This window comes from Hyla sarda, chromosome 4, assembly GCF_029499605.1.
Source record: "Hyla sarda isolate aHylSar1 chromosome 4, aHylSar1.hap1, whole genome shotgun sequence".
Lineage (NCBI taxonomy): Eukaryota > Metazoa > Chordata > Amphibia > Anura > Hylidae > Hyla > Hyla sarda.
Window position 1 is genome coordinate 383,151,458 of NC_079192.1, and position 19,305 is coordinate 383,170,762.

General features: G+C 39.6%; 1 protein-coding gene across 10 annotated transcripts in view; it reads left to right on the top strand.

Annotated features, from left to right (window-relative positions):
* FLT4 (fms related receptor tyrosine kinase 4) overlaps window positions 1–19,305 on the top strand; it is a 350,628-nt gene that overhangs the window by 133,484 nt on the left and 197,839 nt on the right. Inside the window, exon 3 of one of the 10 annotated variants that reach the window (XM_056516984.1) lies at window positions 7,518–7,658. The exons of the other annotated variants lie outside the window; for them this stretch is intronic. The gene's annotated coding sequence lies outside the window, so the exon portion shown is untranslated. The remainder of the gene's footprint in view (window positions 1–7,517; window positions 7,659–19,305) is intronic. 10 annotated transcript variants of the gene reach the window in all.

Genomic DNA, 19,305 nt, shown 5'->3' on the forward strand with positions numbered 1-19,305 from the left:
CCCCTGTCCTCTCCTGTCTGCTAAGGACCAGACCAGTGATGTGAAAAGGGTAAGCTCATATTACTGCTTGTTAGCTTATAAGACATCAAGAAGCCTTTCTCAGTTACAGTAGTTTCCATAAGAACAGGCTAACTGCTGTCTAATCTGAGAAACGCTTCCTGCTGCCTTAAATTATAGGAGTTGAAGTTTTGCACCGGCTGGAGACCCACTGGTCGGAAAACACTGACATAAAACATACATGGTTATACCAAAGGAGTCCGTCTCTATTTCATGCTACTTGTGGTTCGGGCAGCATAAACCTTCAGAAAGATTTAATTTAGTATGCTACATTAATCACTGTTAAAACTTAGTGGCCACCATATAATTTTTTACATTTGGTGCAGGATGCCAGGGCATATGGATGTTAGGGCAACCTTCATGCTGGGAGTTGTAGATGTAGGTTAAGCATTTTTGTACACCTTTTTTGTAGGTGCACCAAATGTATTAAATGGTCACAGGGCATTTGATACATGTTGTACAGGTACATATTTTCTTCACATACACAAAAAGGCTCTTCACATACACTAGAAAGCTAAGTTAAGCCTGGACTGGTGTATTTTTGCGGCTTTTTGGTAGTTCTTGCGCAAATATTTGCGACTTTTATTAAAAAGTTGCAGTTAATAAATTCATTACCACTGTATAGGATTTACCTTAACAGCTGGTTTGTACACACTTTTTAACCCTTTAAGGACCAGGCCATTTTAAACCTTAGGACCAGAGCGTTTTTTGAACATCTGACCACTGTCACTTTACACATTAATAACTCTGGAATGCTTTTAGTTATCATTCTGATTCCGAGAGTTTTTTCATGACATATTCTACTTTAACCTGGTGGAAAATTTTTGTGGTAACTTGCATCCTTTCTTGGGGAAAAATCCCCAAATTTGATGAAATAATTGAAAATTTAGCATTTTTCTAACTTTGAAGCTCTCTGCTTGTAAGGAAAATGAATATTCCAAATACATTTTTTTTATTCACATATACATTATGTCCACTTTATGTTTGCATCATAAAATTGACAACTTTTTACTTTTGGAAGACATCAGAGGGCTTCAAAGTTCAAGAGCAATTTTGCAATTTTTCACAAAATTTTCAAACTCACTATTTTTCAGGGACCAGTTCAGGTTTGAAGTGGATTTGAAGGGTCTTCATATAAGAAATATCCCATAAAAGACCCCATTATAAAAACTGCACCCCCAAAGTATTCAAAATGATATTCAGTCAGCGTTTTAACCCTTTAGGTGTTTCACAGGAATAGCAGCAAAGTGAAGGAGAAAATTCACAATCTTCATTTTTTACACTTGCATGTTCTTGTAGACCCAATTTTAGAATTTTTACAAGGGGTAAAAGGAGAAAATGTATACTTATATTTGTAGCCCAATTTCTCTCGAGTAAGCACATACCTCATATGTCTATGTAAAGTGTTCATCGGGCGCAGTAGAGGGCTCAGGAGCGAAGGAGCGACAAGGGGATTTTGGAGAGTACGTTTTTCTGAAATGGTTTTTGGGGGGCATGTTGCATTTAGGAAGCCCCTATGGTGCCAGAACAGCAAAAACCCACCACATGGCATACCATTTTGGAAACTAGACCCCTTGAGGAACGTAACAAGGAATTAAGTGAGCCTTAATACCCCACAGGTGTTTCACGACTTTTTTGTAAAAAAAAAAATTATAATTTTCACTAAAATGTGTTCCCCCCCCCAAATTTTACATTTTTGCAAGGGTTAATAGCAGAAAATACCCCCCAAAATTTGTAACCCCATCTCTTCTGAGTATGGAGGTACCCCATATGTTGACCTGAAGTGCACTACTAGCGAACTACAATGCTCAGAAGAAAAGGAGTCATATTTGGCTTTTTGAGAGCAAATTTTGGTCGGGGGGCATGTCGCATTTAGGAAGCCCCTATGGTGCCAGAACAGCAAAAAAAAAAAAACACATAGCATACCATTTTGGAAACTAGACCCCTTGAGGAACGTAACAAGGAATAAAGTGAGCCTTAATATCCCACAGGGGTTTCACAACTTTTGCATATGTAAAAAAACAAACATTTTTTTTCACTAAAATGTGTGTTTCCCCCCAAATTTCACATTTTTGCAAGGGTTAATAGCAGAAAATACCCCCCAAAATTTGTAACCCCATTTCTTCTGAGTATGGAAATACCCCATGTGTGGATGTCAAGTGCTCTGCGGTCGAACTACAATGTTCAGAAGAGGAGGAGCGCCATTGAGCTTTTGAAGAGTGAATTTGTTTGGAATGGTAGTCAGGGGCCATGTGCGTTTACAAAGCCCCCTGTGGTGCCAGAACAGTGGACCCCCACATGTGACCCCATTTTGGAAACTATACCCCTCACAGAATTTAATAAGGGGTGCAGTGAGTATTTACACCCCACTGGCATTTGACAGATCTTTGGAACAGTGGGCTGAGCAAATGAAAAATTAAATTTTTCATTTTCACGGACCACTGTTCCAAAAATCTGTCAGACACCTCTGGGGCGTAAATGCTCACTGCACCCCTTATTACATTACGTGAGGGGTGTAGTTTCCAAAATGGGGTCACATGTTGGGGGGTCCATTGTTCTGGCACTATGGGGGCTTTGTAAACACACATGGCCTTCAATTCCGGACACATTTTCTCTTCAAAATCCCAATGGTGCTCCTTCTGTTCTGAGCATTGTAGTTCACCCGCCGAGCACTTTACATCCACATTTGGGGTATTTTCTTACTCAGAAGAAATGGGGTTACAAATTTTGTGGGGATTTTTTCCTATTTTCCCTTGTGAAAATGAAAAATTTAGGGTAACACCAGCATTTTAGTGAAATAAATTATTTATTTTTTTCATTTTCCCATCCAACTTTAACGAAAATTTGTCAAACACCTGTGGGGTGTTAATGCTCACTATACCCCTTGTTACATTCCGTGAGGGGTGTAGTTTCCAAAATGGGGTCACATGTCGATATATTTTTTTTGCATTTATGTCAGAACCGCTGTAAAATTAGCCACCCCTTTGTAAATCACCAATTTAGGCTTCAAATGTACATGGTGCGCTCTCACTCCTGAGCCTTGTTGTGCGCCCGCAGAGCATTTTACGCCCACATATGGGGTATTTCTGTATTCAGGAGAAATTGCGTTACAAATTTTGGGGGTCTTTTTTTCCTTTTACCTCCTGTGAAAATAAAAAGTAAAGGGCAACACCAGCATGTTGGTGTAAACATTTTTTTTTTTACACGAACAGGCTGGTGTAGACCCCAACTTTTCCTTTTCATAAGGGGTAAAAGGAGAAAAAGCCCCCCAAAATTTGTAGTGTAATTTCTCCCTAGTACGGAGATACCCCATATGTGGCCCTAAACTGTTTCCTTGAAATACGTCAGGGCTCCGAAGCGAGAGAGCACCATGCGCATTTGAGGACTAAATTAGGGATTGCATAGGGGTGGACATAGGGGTATTCTACGCCAGTGATTCCCAAACAGGGTGCCTCCAGCTGTTGCTAAACTCCCAGCATGCCTGGACAGTCAGTGGCTGTCCAGAAATGCTGGGAGTTGTTGTTTTGCAACAGCTGGAGGCTCCGTTTTGGAAACACTGCCGTACAATACGTTTTTAATTTTTATTGGGGGGGACAGTGTAAGGGGTGTATATGTTGTGTTTTACCCTTTATTATGTGTAAGTGTAGTGTAGTGTTTTTAGGGTACATTTGCACTGGCGGAGGTTTACAGTGAGTTCCCTGCTAGGAGTTTGCGCTGCTGCGAAAAATTCGCCGCAGCTCATACTTGAAGCAGAAAACTTACTGTAAGCCTGCCCGTGTGAATGTACCCTGTACGTACACAAGGGGGGGGGGGCAAACCTCCAGCTGTTTCAAAACTACAACTCCCAGCATGTACTGACAGACCATGCATGCTGGGAGTTGTACTTTTGCAACAGCTGGAGGCACACTGGTTGGAAAACCTTCAGTTAGGTTCTGTTATCTAACTCAATATTTTCCAACCAGTGTGCCCCCAGCTGTTGCAAAACTACAACTCCCAGCATGTACTGATCACCGAAGGGCATGCTGGGAGATGTAGTTATTCAACAGCTGGAGGGATCGCAACTACAACTCCCAGCATGCTGGTATTTGCAGTTTTGCAACATCTGGAGAGCTACAGTATAGAGACCACTGCAAACTGTGGCCCTCTAGATGCTGCAAAACTAGAGATCTCAGCATGCCCAGACAGCAAACAGTTGTGTGGGCATGCTAGGAGTTGTAGTTTTGCAAGATCTGGAGGGATATAGTTCAGAGACTACCATATAGTGGTCTCAAACTGTAGCCCTCCAGCTGTTGCAAAACTACAACTCCCAGCATGCCTAAACAGCTGTCTGGGCATGCTGGGAGTTGTAGTTTTGCAACATCTGGAGTGCTACAGTATAGAGACCATATAGTGGTCTCGGACTACAGCCCTCCAGATGTTGCTAGGCAACTTACCGGCTTCCGTCGGATCCAGGGAGCTTGCTGCACGACATCGCCGCCCGCCAATCTGCGACGCCGATCGTCGCCCGCAGCCTCCGCAGATCGGTTAACCCCGCCCCCGATCTGCTATTGGTGGTCGCGTCTAGACCACCAATAGCAGGGACAGGAGGGCTGGCACCCCTGCCACCTCACTCCTATCTCTTCAGGGGGATTGTGGGTGTCTTATACACCCGCGATCCCCCTTATATTCCGGGTCACCATAGACCCATAATGACCCGGAATCACAAGTGTGAATTCACTTGCGATTTGCGGCGATCGTCGACATGTGGGGGTCCTGGGACCCCCCTCAGCGTTTGCCTGGGACGCCTGCTGAATGATTTCAGCAGGCGTCCGGTTTCGCAACCTGCCCGGCGCGCGGCGGGATGCGAAATTCGCTGGGACATATGAGTACGTCCCTGGTCCTTAAGACCCAGGGCGCAGGGACGTACTCATACGTCTGTGGTCCTTAACCCCTTAAGGACGCAGGACGTAAATGTACGTCCTTGTGCGGTGGTACTTAACGCACCAGGACGTACATTTACGTCCTGTGCATAACCGCGGGCATCGGAGCGATGCCCGTGTCATGCGCGGCTGATCCCGGCTGCTGATCGCAGCCAGGGACCCGCTGGCAATGGCCGACGCCCGCGATCTTGCGGGCGTCCGCCATTAACCCCTCAGGTGCCGGGATCAATACAGATCCCGGCATCTGCGGCAGTGCGCGATTTGAATGAATGATCGGATCGCCCGCAGCGCTGCTGCGGGGATCGGATCATTCAGAACGCCGCACGGTCAGAACGCTGCTCTGGTCTGAGATCGAGCAGACCAGAGCAGAAGATTGCCGATAACACTGATCTGTTCTATGTCCTATACATAGAACAGATCAGTATTAGCAATCATGGTATTGCTATGAATAGTCCCCTATGGGGACTATTCAAGTGTAAAAAAAATTTAAAAAAATTTAAAAGTAAAAAAAATGTGAAAAATCCCCTCCCCCAATTAAAAAAGTAAAACGTCCATTTTTTCCTATTTTACCCCCAAAAAGCGTAAAAAAATTTTTTAGAGACATATTTGGTATCGCCGCGTGCGTAAATGTCCGAACTATTAAAATAAAATGTTAATGATCCCGTACGGTGAACGGCGTGAACGGAAAAAAATACATTTTATTTAAAAAAAAATTATAAAAAATGTATTAAAAGTTTTTTATATGCAAATGTGGTATAAAAAAAAGATCATGGCGCAAAAAATGAGCCCCCATACCGCCGCTTATACGGAAAAATAAAAAAGTTAGAGGTCATCAAAATAAAGGGATTATAAACGTACTAATTTTGTTAAAAAGTTTGTGATTTTTTTTAAGCACAACAATAATATAAAAGTATGTAATAATGGGTATCATTTTAATCGTATTGACCCTCAGAATGAAGAACACACGTCATTTTTACCATAAATTGTACGGTGTGAAAACGAAACCTTCCAAAATTAGCAAAATTGCGTTTTTCTTTTTAATTTCCCCACAAAAATAGTGTTTTTTGGTTGCGCCTTACATTTTATGATATAATGAGTTATGTCATTACAAAGGACAACTGGTCGCACAAAAAACAAGCCCTCATACTAGTCTGTGGATGAAAATATAAAAGAGTTATGATTTTTAGAAGGCGAGGAGGAAAAAATGAAAACTTAAAAATTAAATTGTCTGGTCCTTAAGGCCAAAATGGGCTGAGTCCTTAAGGGGTTAAAAATGTAAACCAAAAAGTCGCAAAAAATAGCGGAGGCGTAGCAATGCGCCATATGTGCGACTAATATACACACAAAAAACTGTTCTAAAGACAAGGATAAATGCCCCCCCCCCCCCCCCCAATATGATGTATGTACTTTCCAATATGTAGCAATCTGAATCCCACTCTGTCTAGTGCAGTGGCTATAAGCATTCACTACAAGATCAATTAAATGTATATTCATGTAAAATACAATAACTCAAAGAGTTTACTTGTTGAAAGACACGTTTTCTATTCTGCATAAATAATCTTAGTGATCCCAAATGATTACGGTGAAGAAACAATCAGTTTTATGTTGTGTTGCCATTGAGCCATATGACCTTACCATCCATTTTAGGTTACACGATACAATAACAATGTCATGATGATAGATTGTCTTTAAAATGGTGTCAGAACTTGCTGAACGGTATGCAGTCTTTACAGGGGCAAAGTCGTGTCATTATGTTAACACATAAGCTTCGCTTACATCTGACTGCATTACTCAAAATCGTAAATTTGGGAGTTAGTTGTACAATTGAGCTTTAAAACATTTATAACTTAAGGATTCAACCTAGTTTCCTCACCGCCACTTCACCCTCCCCATGTACAGTAAAAAGAACATTATTTTCCACTTTCCAGGTTTTTGGACTATTAAAATCTTAGTCCATTAAGTTCTTCTTGATGTACCGTAAATCAAAAGTCACTTCCATGTGAAATGTTGAAGCAGCAAATACTCAGCTTTGATCATAATGTTCTAGTTATGTCCTAAAAGGAAAGGGTGATGAGAGCATGAGGTTAAAGCTCTGCATTAGAAGGAGCACTCACTGGTACACAAAGGACTTCTGTTCTGCTCTCAAGTCAATAATTATTTTATTTTTATAGCGCAAACGTATTCCACAGTGCTGTACAAGGATTGTCATCAATCAAGTTGGCCGCTGTCCCCAATGTGGCTCATAATCTAAACTCCAAATTGACCTATCAGTATTTTTCACAGTGTGGGAGGAAACCCATGCAAACACAGAAACTACTTTCAGATTTTGGCCTTAGTGGAAAACTCTGGCACTGCAAGGCAACAGTACCAACCACTGAGCCACCATACCACCCACAAGATCTCCACATCATGCTGCCCTTACTGTTGCAGTTTCCATCGGGCCCCAGTGTTAGCAGGGTTAAATCTATGTGGAATTCCAGCTAAACCATGGAAGGGATGTCTGCCCTCACAGAACTGATGACTAACCCTGTAACTTCACAGGTAGGAAGAGGAAGTCAGAGAGAACGTGACATCACAGGAAATAAAGAAAAGACAGGCAGAGCTATCATTTGTACCAGCCTGAGAACTCAATAAGTGCTGGAAATAAAAAAGTGTATATAGGACATGCAGCACCCGCAAAAGGTAATGCAATCCTAGTTTGTTTAAAAAGTCCCAGACAACACCTTTAAGTTGTACTAAGGACATCATAGTGACATTAATGATGAGTTTGTAAAGTTTATGATGAAACTTTCTAGTCTAGGAAATGTCTACTGCTCAGTTTTGAACAGTAGAAATGAATCATTCCAATGGTCAAATTAGTGTAAGGCTTTACAGGAGTTCTACTGCATGTTGTGTGGATAGGATGGTGAAGGCACCTTCATAATGGGGGCGCAGTTAAAAATAAATAGGCATTTTATCTAATAGTATAAGGCTCTAATCACATCACAGCAATGATTTTCTTAAAGCAGATACCATAACGACAGTACTTGAGCCGTCAAACTACAGACACCAACAGCACCCAATGGAGCCCATTGATTTGTAATAGGACCCAACAGGTTCCTTTGTGCTGTCCATTATTTTGTGATGTTAACAAAACATAGATTCAAAAATGCCACTGTCTCTGTTGTCTAATAAACAACATATTACTATATGAGCCGCTACCAGTAGAACAGCTGTACAACTTCATGTGGAGGTTTTTGGTTGCCTCTAAAAACCTCCAATTATATATCAATGAAATCCAAGCAAACCAGCACTTCAGTATGCTGGTTGTAGTAGTAAGTCTGTAATAATGACCTTTCCACCCATGGGAGAATACGCAGTCCACTTCGTATACATAACATATTTAAAAATAATGACCAAACTGGTTTTTCACCTTTAATCCAAGTCAGTACGGTTCTTGTCTGTACATTAAAGTAGGTTTGAGTTAATGCAGTACACTCCATAATTCCCTATGCTTTCTGGTGAGTATTATATTGCAGAGCCCCATGAGTCACTGAATCCCATTATGTTCTTCAAGTCTCGATACATACACCCTAGACTGCAAGGCATTCTGAGTCATTCGCGGCCATATGGATTACAAAGATTCCCTTTGTCAGCTGATACATTTCTTGTTTGGAATTCTATAGCGCAGCGTAATGAGTAATATTCTGTGGCATAGGTTCATGAGTTCTACAATAAACTGCAAACCACAAAATATTATCTAATAGGGCTGTCTGTGTTTCATGTCAAAGTTATTGAGATTTTTGTAGGAGCTCATTGATTTCATCCTTAAATACCCTGATATTTTATACATTCCCTACAGTCCTGCTTTAGTTTTGTTTGCATACTTTACACTATTAGTTATTTGTGTAATGATTATTTAACCAGTACCTATACATTTAATACAAATAATAGTACCATTGTGGCCCCTGTCCTTAATGGTTCTTACAAGATGTTTTCATTGACTCTCCAAATGTAAATGATTTTCTAATTATCTTCAAGTTAGTGAATGGATTCTACCATCTCTAGTTCATATCTCCAGGTCCCTTGAGGGGCCTTCAATCTTGAGATAGATGTAGGTTTGAACCTGGAACTCGCAGATATCAGATTCACTCCTCAACATTAAAATTGGGACATCAAGAAGGACAAGCTGTAAGACTATGCAAATCAATAAAGTAGCAGGTGTCAGATTTTTAGGCACCTAGCTCCAATCTGTGGCATATGGAAGAAGTTTTAATGGTATAAAAGACAGATCAAAAGCAATTTTTGAAACCTCAGAATCAGATCAAGTGATCGACATTCCAGTTATCGCCACTTGTCACAAATTGAGAGGGACAAAATAGTTGAACTGAGAGAGCTTGGTTTCACATTCCAGCAGGTTGCTATGCATATAGGCTAAGATGACAGCCCTGTTTAACGTTATGTGTCCTAGGGGTTGTGAAACCAACCAGAAACTGGAATGACAGCAGGAGGTGCACAGAGGCAAACCTCTACACGGAATGATCATCAGATTAAATAAATGGCGTGCTGTGAATGAATCTAAGGCGTCGAACAGTGTCTACACAAACCATCATAAGGCGCTTGCTCAACATTGGACTCTGAGCCAGATGTCCAGCTCCAGGTGTTCCATAGACCTCAAACTATAAATTTTAAAGCCAACCTTGGAGCAAAGATAGATGGCAATGGAGGCTGGAATAAAAGATTATCCTCTTTAGCCTGGGACAGAATGATAGCCGGATATTGGTCAGGAGACCTTGTGGCCTTTACAGGGGAAAGTTACACCAGTCTACTCCCAGGATTATGGTGCAATCTTGTGATTTTTACAACGCCATGACATTTCCATCTTGGTGTTGCAATTTCAATGTTGAGAAGCGTAATTATGACATAACCCATAGATATACCATAAACATCCAGATAAGAATACCCTATTAAAGGGGTTGTCAAGCGGAAGGATTTTTTTCAACTATGCCAATTATGTATTATATTAAAAAAATAAACCTCTACTTGCCTCCAGTGGTGCCTCCAGTGTCCTTCTTTGGGATTAGGTTGCCCATATAAAGCATAGACATACTGGGTCCTTCAGACGTTCCTTATAGTCCTGAAAAAGACTCCAGTTCTATTAACTCAGAACTAGGAATTTCAGGTATCCTATTAAGGCTTTGCTACAAATAACATTGTCTAATGTTTGCAGGTTATGTGTTACTTTATTATAACCTGAGAATACATTAATTGTAACAATGGAATAAATATGCTGCCAAACCATAGTCATATGAAAATTATTCTCTCTCAGCCTGCAATAAATATTCTCTCTCAGCCTGCAATAAATATTTTCTTCCCTGCCCTTCCCATCTCCTGCTCCCACGCTTACTAGTCTTTGCACCGGCCTGCCAGACAGTTAAATCATACTTTATCATGATGTTTGTCCGGTGGCAGGATGTTTAAATCTCCTGGGCTATCCCTGCAGACTGAGAGTAACACAATCAGGAAGTTTAATAGAAATCCCAAGGACTTGGACCATCATGATAAAGAATGATTTAACTGTCCGGGCTCCGCTGTTTTACTTTGTAACAGTACATCCCTATACTTTACTATATATTTGACATACAAAATAATCACACGTTTAGGATCCTGAAAAGTGGCATATAGGGTGGTACCCTTCAGCATGGTCCTTATACTGGGGAGCTTACACTGGTCACACTCTCTCTTCTAATAATGTAGTGAATATGCAAATTAAGAAAAATCCATTTTTGACTCTTCTACCACTTTGTTAGTTGCCAAAAGAAAATGACCATTGATTGGATTGCTGCAATTGTGACATAGCGTGGATTGGTGCAATGAGGTCAGCTGTGGTCACACTAACACAACATTGTCCAAGTATCCCTTGCTGGGTTGTGCATTTTTTTCAACCACCCTGTGTTACTTTAGATGTCTATGGGACATAATTATAGCAAACATTGACTATGCACATGCTAATATAGTGGTCATAGGGTAGATCAATACAGTACAGCATGTGTATCAAAGTTAAGGATTATATGGCTTTTTGGCTTGCAGCTATCTAAAGTGTATGGGCAGCTTTATTCTCTTTCCTGCCAAATGTTTTCAGTCACTAGATATGATGCCCTATTTACAGAGTCCTCTCTGGAGACTCAAGAAATACTAACTAGCTTATTATATCTCTTGTAGGGTCCAAAAATCCCTGATTTACTGCCCTATTGTTTCCTTGTAGGACTTGTTCCAGTCATAACTTGGGCGTGTGTTTCCTGTTATCTCTTATATTGCCTTGTACATGAAATGTACAAATTTCATAACCAGCATTACGTGATTCCTGTTTACTGGCATTTATATTCCTGTGGACCTTTGTTCTTTTAAGCAAAGATTACTATGGATTTAACATTGTGGATGACTGAGAAAACAAGAAAACACAATTTAACATCTGAAGTGTGATCAAAATACCCAAGACCTCCACAGTTCAACTTATCCACCATGATTTATCATAGAACCATATGGTTCTAAGTTCAATTCAGCAGAACCGTTCCAGTCTGGGTCTTGTGTCTATAATATAGATTTGTTAAAATAAAGCTGTATTATTTTTCTTTTAAGCTAGCCTTAAAGGGGTACTCCACTGGAAAATATATATATTTTTTTTAATCAAGTGGTGCCTGAAAGTTAAACAGATTTGTAAATTAACAAAAATACAAAGTGTGTGCAGCTCACAAACCACAATCCGAGGATATAATTGGTTATATGCCGAAACCCAACGGCCAGAAATAAAAAATAATAAGCAAAATGTATAACCAATCCTCAAGGATCTTACCCCAAAAGGTACATAATGATGTTCAAATAAAATATCATAGGATTGCTTTAGTTAACAGTTTTATTAAATATATAAAATTGCATGTATAAAATAAATTGCACTATATAATACTCTGGCACAAATTTAATATAAAGGGTGAGAAAAACCACTGGGCCCTAGTGGTAAAAAACCCTGTATGAAAGGTCAAAGGTCAAAAAATGTAATATCAAGCACTCTAGTGACCTTGTGATTTGAGTAAGGTCTATTAAATGGTTCCGGTCTATGAGGATTATTATGAGTCCTTTAATGGATGATTGATGTTAAAGTCTTTGCAGTGGATACTGTAGCAAATATTGTAACATAAATGGTGTTACTTGTGTCTGAATGTTAAAGTCTCTTTACTGAGCTCAAAATGGAAACACTGCTGGTATTATATCTCACCTGCTCCTGTAGGACTCTATATGCGGTGTCCTCTGCCTTCACCACGTAACGGCAGCGTTGTCAGAAGCTATCTCTGCTGACAAGGTGGATACTTGCAAGGGTGCGCTTGGCAAAGCGTATCCCGTGGCCTCCGCGCTGTTGTTGCAAAGCGGGTAGCGCGGGATGATATGGCGTCCCTCTTGGTGAATGAATGTCCTGGGCGGGTGGACAGGTGGATCTCCCCCAGCAGGTTCAGGCTCAGGTTGTAGCAGGCACAATGAAAGTCCGGAACGGACTCAAGCTGAAGTTTTTGCCGGTCTCAGTCTTTTTTCAATGGATCACAGGTTCTGGTGCCAGGTTCACACTTAGTGTATATTGGATAGTGTGATGGTGCATAAATGTTTCTCCTAGACGCGTTTCAGGGTTCTATTGCTAGATAAAGCACAACCCTTTCTTCAGTAGGGATTAAAAGCAAACATATATTAAAGCTTTTTCCTATGGGTCATTTTTATATGGTGGTACACATTTGGATATAACTATTCATGGTTCAGGACTAATATCTGGCTTGGACTACATGCTCTAATTAGGATTGTAGCTTGATTCACATTGTTTATGGCCCAATTCACATTGGGACCTAGCGTTACTTATAGCTCAGTTCACATACTAAAATAATAATAAATGATAATGTTTTTAAAAGAGGAGAGAGCAGCTTAACAACGAAATAAATACAATCCCTATATAGACAAATAATAATATATTTACGCAAACATATGAAATAAAGTTAAAATAATTAATAATTTTCAGCTGTGGCTGTATACTGAATTCACATATATATCTTGGATCATGAGAATATACCTTACATAAATAACACAAGTCTCATCCATGTGCATGAATATAAGTAATATGAGTGATCATAAATACATTATAAAAATCTAAATATAAATATGGGAAATGAAAAATAAATAAAAATAATAATGACAATGAAAATAAAAATAAAAAAGATATAATAATATAGAATGGAATAAAATAAAATAAAAATAAATATAAAAATAAAATAAAATAGAATAAAATGGAATAAAAATGAAACATGTGTCAAATAGCTCTGAAATATACATGTACATGTGGGAAAGAGGGGGGTTGAATGATCTCCAGTGGGTGCCTTCGGTGTAATATATAAAGGCGTGCACTGGCCACAAGGCAAACCCCCTCAAAGAAAACCGAATAGTTCTAAGCTTGAGTTCAGACCATTTGGTTCCAGAGTGCCAAACTCAAAAATATTCTTGCTTTCAGCTTTAGACATCTGAATCATGTAACTCCCACCTCTCCAGTTTGGTTTGACAGTCTGGAAACCTGTATATATTAGACTTGATGGATCTTTTTTATGGTATTTAGTAAAATGTACCAATAGCGGGTGTTTTTGGTCCCCTTTTTTTATATTGTTAATATGTTCAGCAATTCTCATTTTCAAAGGTCTTTTCGTTCTACCCACATATTGTTTGTTACAGCCACATTTCAGTATATAAAGTACACCTTTTGTGGTACAAGTAATAAATTCATCTATTGTCCATTTGAAACTGTTACTTGTGGATATTATTTCAGAGGTCTTTCTAGGTCCTGTGGTATTTTTACAATTATTGCATTGTCAGCAACGGAAAAAACCTTTTGCGGCCAACCATGTTTCACTTTCTTTTTGTTTAACAGGAGGTTTAATGGATGGTGCTACCAGTAATCCTAGATTGGGTGCCTTTTTATACAATACTACTGGATGTTCTGGTAGAAGAGTTCCTATTGTTTTATCCTCTTTCATGATTTCCCAATGTCTAGAAATAATTTTCTCTACTTTTTTGTGGTGTCCATTAAAGGGTAGAATTATTTTTAAATTTGAAGCAGAATTTTTATCTTTCTGTGGTTGTGACTCAAAAAATGTTTTTCTGTCCATTTGTTTTACTTTTTCTAGGGAAGTTTCTAGTGTTTTATCTGAGTAACCCTTTTCCTTAACCCTTTAAGGACACATGACGTACTGGAACGTCATGTGTCCACTCCCGATCTATAACGCGGGGCCACGGCGTGGCCCCGCGTCATAGCGGGTCAGGCCCGGCCTCTAACAACGGCCGGGACCCGTGGCTAATAGCGTGCGGCATTGATCGCTGTGCCGCGCGCTATTAACCCTTTAGACGCGGCATTCAAAGTTGAACGCCGTGTCTAAAGTGAAACCGAAAGCATGCCGGCTAGCTCAGTGGGCTGTTCGGGATAGCCGCGGCGAAATCGAGGCATCCCGAACAGCTTACAGGACAGCGGGAGGGCCCCTTCCTGCCTCCTCGCTGTCCGATCGGCGAATGACTGCTCAGTGCCTGAGATCAAGGCATGAGCAGTCATGCCGCAGAATCATCGATCACTAGTTTCTTATGAGAAACCAGTGATCAATGATAAAGATCAGTGTGTGCAGTGTTATAGGTCCCTATGGGAGCTATAACACTGCAAAAAAAAAAAGTGAAAAAAAGTGAATAAACATTATTTAACCCCTTCCCTATTAAAAGTTTGAATCACCCCCCTTTTCCGATAAAAAAAAACACAGTGTAAATAAAAATAAACATATATGGTATCACCGCGTGCGGAAATGTCCAAATTATAAAAATATATAGTTAATTAAACCGCATGGTCAATGGCGTGCGCGCAAAAAAATTCCAAATAGTGCATTTTTGGTCACTTTGTATATCATGAAAAAATTAATAAAAAGTCAATAAGTTCTATCAATGCAAAAATGGTACCGTTAAAAACTTCAGATCACGGCGCAAAAAATGAGCCCTCATACTGCCCCAAACACGGAAAAATAAAAAAGTTATAGGGGTCAGAAGATGACAATTTTAAATGTATTAATTTTCCTGCATGAAGTTATGATTTTTTCCAGAAGCACGACAAAGTCAAACCTATACAAGTAGGGTATCATTTTAACCGTATGGACCTACAGAATAAATATCAGGTGTCATTTTTACCAAAAAATGTACTTCGTAGAAACGGAAGCCCCCAAAAGTTACAAAATGGCGTTTTTTTTTTCAATTTTGTCTCACAATGATTTTTTTTTTCCATTTCACCGTAGATTTTTGGGCACAATGACTGACATCATTACAAAGTAGAATTGGTGGTGCAAAAAATAAGCCATAATATGGATTTTTAGGGGCAAAATTGAAAGAGTTATGATTTTTTAAAGGCAAGGAGCAAAAAACAAAAATGCAAAAACGGAAAAAACCCCGGTCCTTAAGGGGTTAAACTGTGTTGTCAAATGATGTGCCTCCTCAAGAAATTTGGTGTCTTCTGTGCAATTGCGCTTAAAACGACGGTATTGTCCCGTTGGTATGTTCAGTAACCAACGGGGCAAATGGCAGCTTGTGTAATTAATGTAACTATTTTTTTTTTCTAAATTACTTCTATTAAAAAATTGTAACGCTTCCAGTACTTATCAGCTGCTGTATATGACAGAAGAAGTTATTTTCTTTTTGAAATTCCTTTCTTCCTGACCACAGTGCTCTCTGCTGACACCTCTGTCCATTTTAGAAACTGTCTAGACTAGGATCAAATCCCCATAGCAAACCTATCCTGCTCTGGACAGTTCCTAACATGGACAGAGGTGTCAGCAGAGAGCACTGCAGTACCCCTTTAATACGTTTTATTCTAGCAGGATCTTCATTGTCCATTACCCCTTCTATTTTGTGCTCCTCAAATTATGTTTTTGCTCAGAAGCCTATGATCATGTTGTAGTTCATTTAAAGGGGTTGTTCAGAGATAAAAAAAATTGTATATATAGCTGGGGGCTCTATAAAAATTAAAAAGGAAGGATACTCACCTCCCCTTATCCCTCACAGTTGCCGTTTTGATGGCACATCATCCCCACAGAAACTGCCCTGCTTAGCCAATCCCTAGCAGCAGTGTCCCACCTTGGCCAGTAGTAGGCTATATAGGACAGTTCCTTTGAGAATGATACAATATAGGAACAATAACAGGGACCATGATCTGTCTAAATGGCAGCTGTGGGGGATCTGAAGTGGTAAGAATTACTGCATTTTTATGGCACACCCAACCATATGCTATATTTAAAAAAGGACAACCCCTTTGAGAAATGGCATCATGAATGAGGTTCATTGGGCCCACCAGAGGAAATTATTTTACGGTCCCACTTTTTGCCTATACAGAACACACACAATTTTATCGTGAACTTTGTTGTTCATTGCTAAGATCTAAGAGGTAATTTGTAAGTCATTCGTAAGAAATAGACCAAGTGGCAAGTTGTTGGCACCAAAGTTAGCTTCAAATTGGGTTGTCTTCTGCTGGACTTATGGAGCCCATTATTGTGCTAAAGTATATTTAGATGGGCACTGTAAGATTCAAAAAATTTTATAATTTTTGTACATCTTGACAAAACATTAACCTTTCTAATATACTTTAAATAAATCTATATATTTTTTAAATAGAATTATGGCTTATAGAAAAGAACACTAGGGGTCCCTATACCATCCAGAACGTAACCTTGTGCAGCTGCAGCATCATCTTTGTCCCAGCTGAAGCACAGGCTGGGACAAAGTCTAGTAAGTGAGGGGGTGACTAGCACTACTCTGTGCTCACTCCTTTCCTGTCTATCAGACTGCAGCATGAAAACAAAGAGGAGGGGGTTACATAGCAGCCTGCCATAATTAGATAAGGAGACCCAGCACAGGAGACACAGGGAGGAAGTGAATGAACGGTGAGTGAGGGCAGGCTCAGTGCTTGCCTCAGACAAACCCCTTCCTGAGCAGTGGATGTCAGAATGAATGAGCAGCAGAACAGAGGGATTTTGAGCCAAATACAGAAGCTAGACACATAATAAAAGTAAAAATGTGTAAAAATCTGCATGACCTAATTAGTAACATATATAAGCTTTTTTTTTTATAGTCTGTGATATGACGGGTACACTTTAAGGATAAGGAATTTTTAGACAGAAAGTCCAACGTGAAATAGACAGCTACACTGTGTATGATTATGTATATGTCAACTATGTAATATGAGATCCCATTAGATAACGATACTATCTTTTTACTATTCTAATTATATTATTGGTTGTCTTAGATGAGATTTTTATTACATTGTGACCTGAGGACTTTTATATAAGTGTTTGACGTAAACTACATAAAGGAAACCGATGCCGCACTTGTTGCTTGGCTAAATACTTATGTATAAGAATAAAGGGTTAAACGTAATGCTGTATGTAATGCAAGGGGGTCACTATGCCAGGCTGCCTGTCCCTGATTTTTATTGGTGGAGGTCATGCCTGGTGCATGGGAAAAGAAAAATTGGCAGCTGGAGCGGATGTCCTGACCCCCCTCCCCCTTCTTCCTGACACCCTTCTATCCCTGGTCTTAATTTAGCTCTTGTAATGGACAGGAGGAATCAGACAGCGGAATCTGTCACTGCCTGATAACAAATCAGGGACCCCTTCTATAGCGGACGGCTTAGGCATGCACAAGCTGCATATAGGACATGCTTTTATTTTGCAGAAGTTTTGTCTATTAGCTTTGTACTGTATATATATTCTAGGTTTCTAAACTGGGAACCTCCAGCTGTTGCAAAACTACGACTCCCAGCAGTTGTAGTTTTGCAACAGCTGGAGGCCCACTGTTTGGAGACCTAGGGTATATATATATATATATATATATATATATATATATATATATAGAAAACAATGGCGCAGCACTCCAAAATTGCAAAAAAGTGTAAAAATGTATTCCTTCATGTCAAAATGCAGAGCTTTGAATTTTGACATGAAGGAATACATTTTTACACTTTTTTGCAATTTTGGAGTGCTGCGCCATTGTTTTCTATTACATGGACTTTGATCGAGTCGGGGCGCTGGCACCGGGCATCTAATGGTGAAGTAGTGCTGCATTGTTTTTGAATAAATATATATATATATATATATATATATATATATATATATTAGAGATGAGCGAACTTACAGTAAATTCGATTCGTAAATTAGTTCAGCCTTCAGGTGCTCCGGTGGGCTGGAAAAGGTGGATACATTCCTAGGAAAGAGTCTCCTAGGACTGTATCCACCTTTTCCAGCCCACCGGAGCACCGGAAAGCTGAACTAATTAATGCAGGAAAAGTCATCAACTGCCGAGCCGAGAAGTTCGTGACGAATCGAATTTACTGTAAGTTCGCTCATCTCTAATATATATATATATATATATATATATATATATATATATATATATATAACAGGTGTATGTAAAACTATACAGTGTCTAAATGGGCCATGGTTCACTAAAGTATAATATTTAGATAATTAATTAAAGGAGAAGTATCCTGCTCCCGCAGGAGCTGGGAGCATGATCCTTTTTTCCTGTCATAAAATAGCTTAGGGTTCCCTGATCACACATCTTTTTACAGTTTCTTGATACGCCCTCCCGTTCCGTTCCTGAGATATGAGGATTTATAGGTTGTCTGACAATTCAGGGAATCAGTCAGATGAGCGTGAACTTAATTTTAATAATGGGAGTGACTAATAAATGATGGGCAGGATTATACAGTCAGGAAAGGGTATGCTGTACATTGAGGGGAGTGCATGCCTAATACAGGCCTCCTTACTGTATAATCCCGCCCATGTATCAGTCATTCCTATTATGAAAGTTAAGTTCACGCCTGACTGACTTATTCCCTGAATTGTCAGACAAACTATAAACCCTCATATCTCAGGAACAGGAGTTTATATCAAGAAACTGTAAACGCTGTGTCATCTGGGCATCCTAAGATATTTAATGATAAAGCAAGCTCATTTTTGGGGTTGGCCACAGGTCCACTTTATAGTGGAGTTTCTCTTTAAAGCCATCTAAGCTACTGTAGCAAGTTGTATTGTGCAGCCAGAACCAAGTGCATGAATACTGTTTGCATCTGGGTTTTTTTCTGACACACTATTGAAATTTCTTCTTATTATGTTTATTCTTTTCTGTTTCTTTGTCTTGACCATTTCCCATTTGTCTGTGGCAAACAATAACAGGAAAACATTAAATTAAATTAGATTAAAAATCATTCTCATTAAAGACCATTATATGGTCTATTGCAAAATCA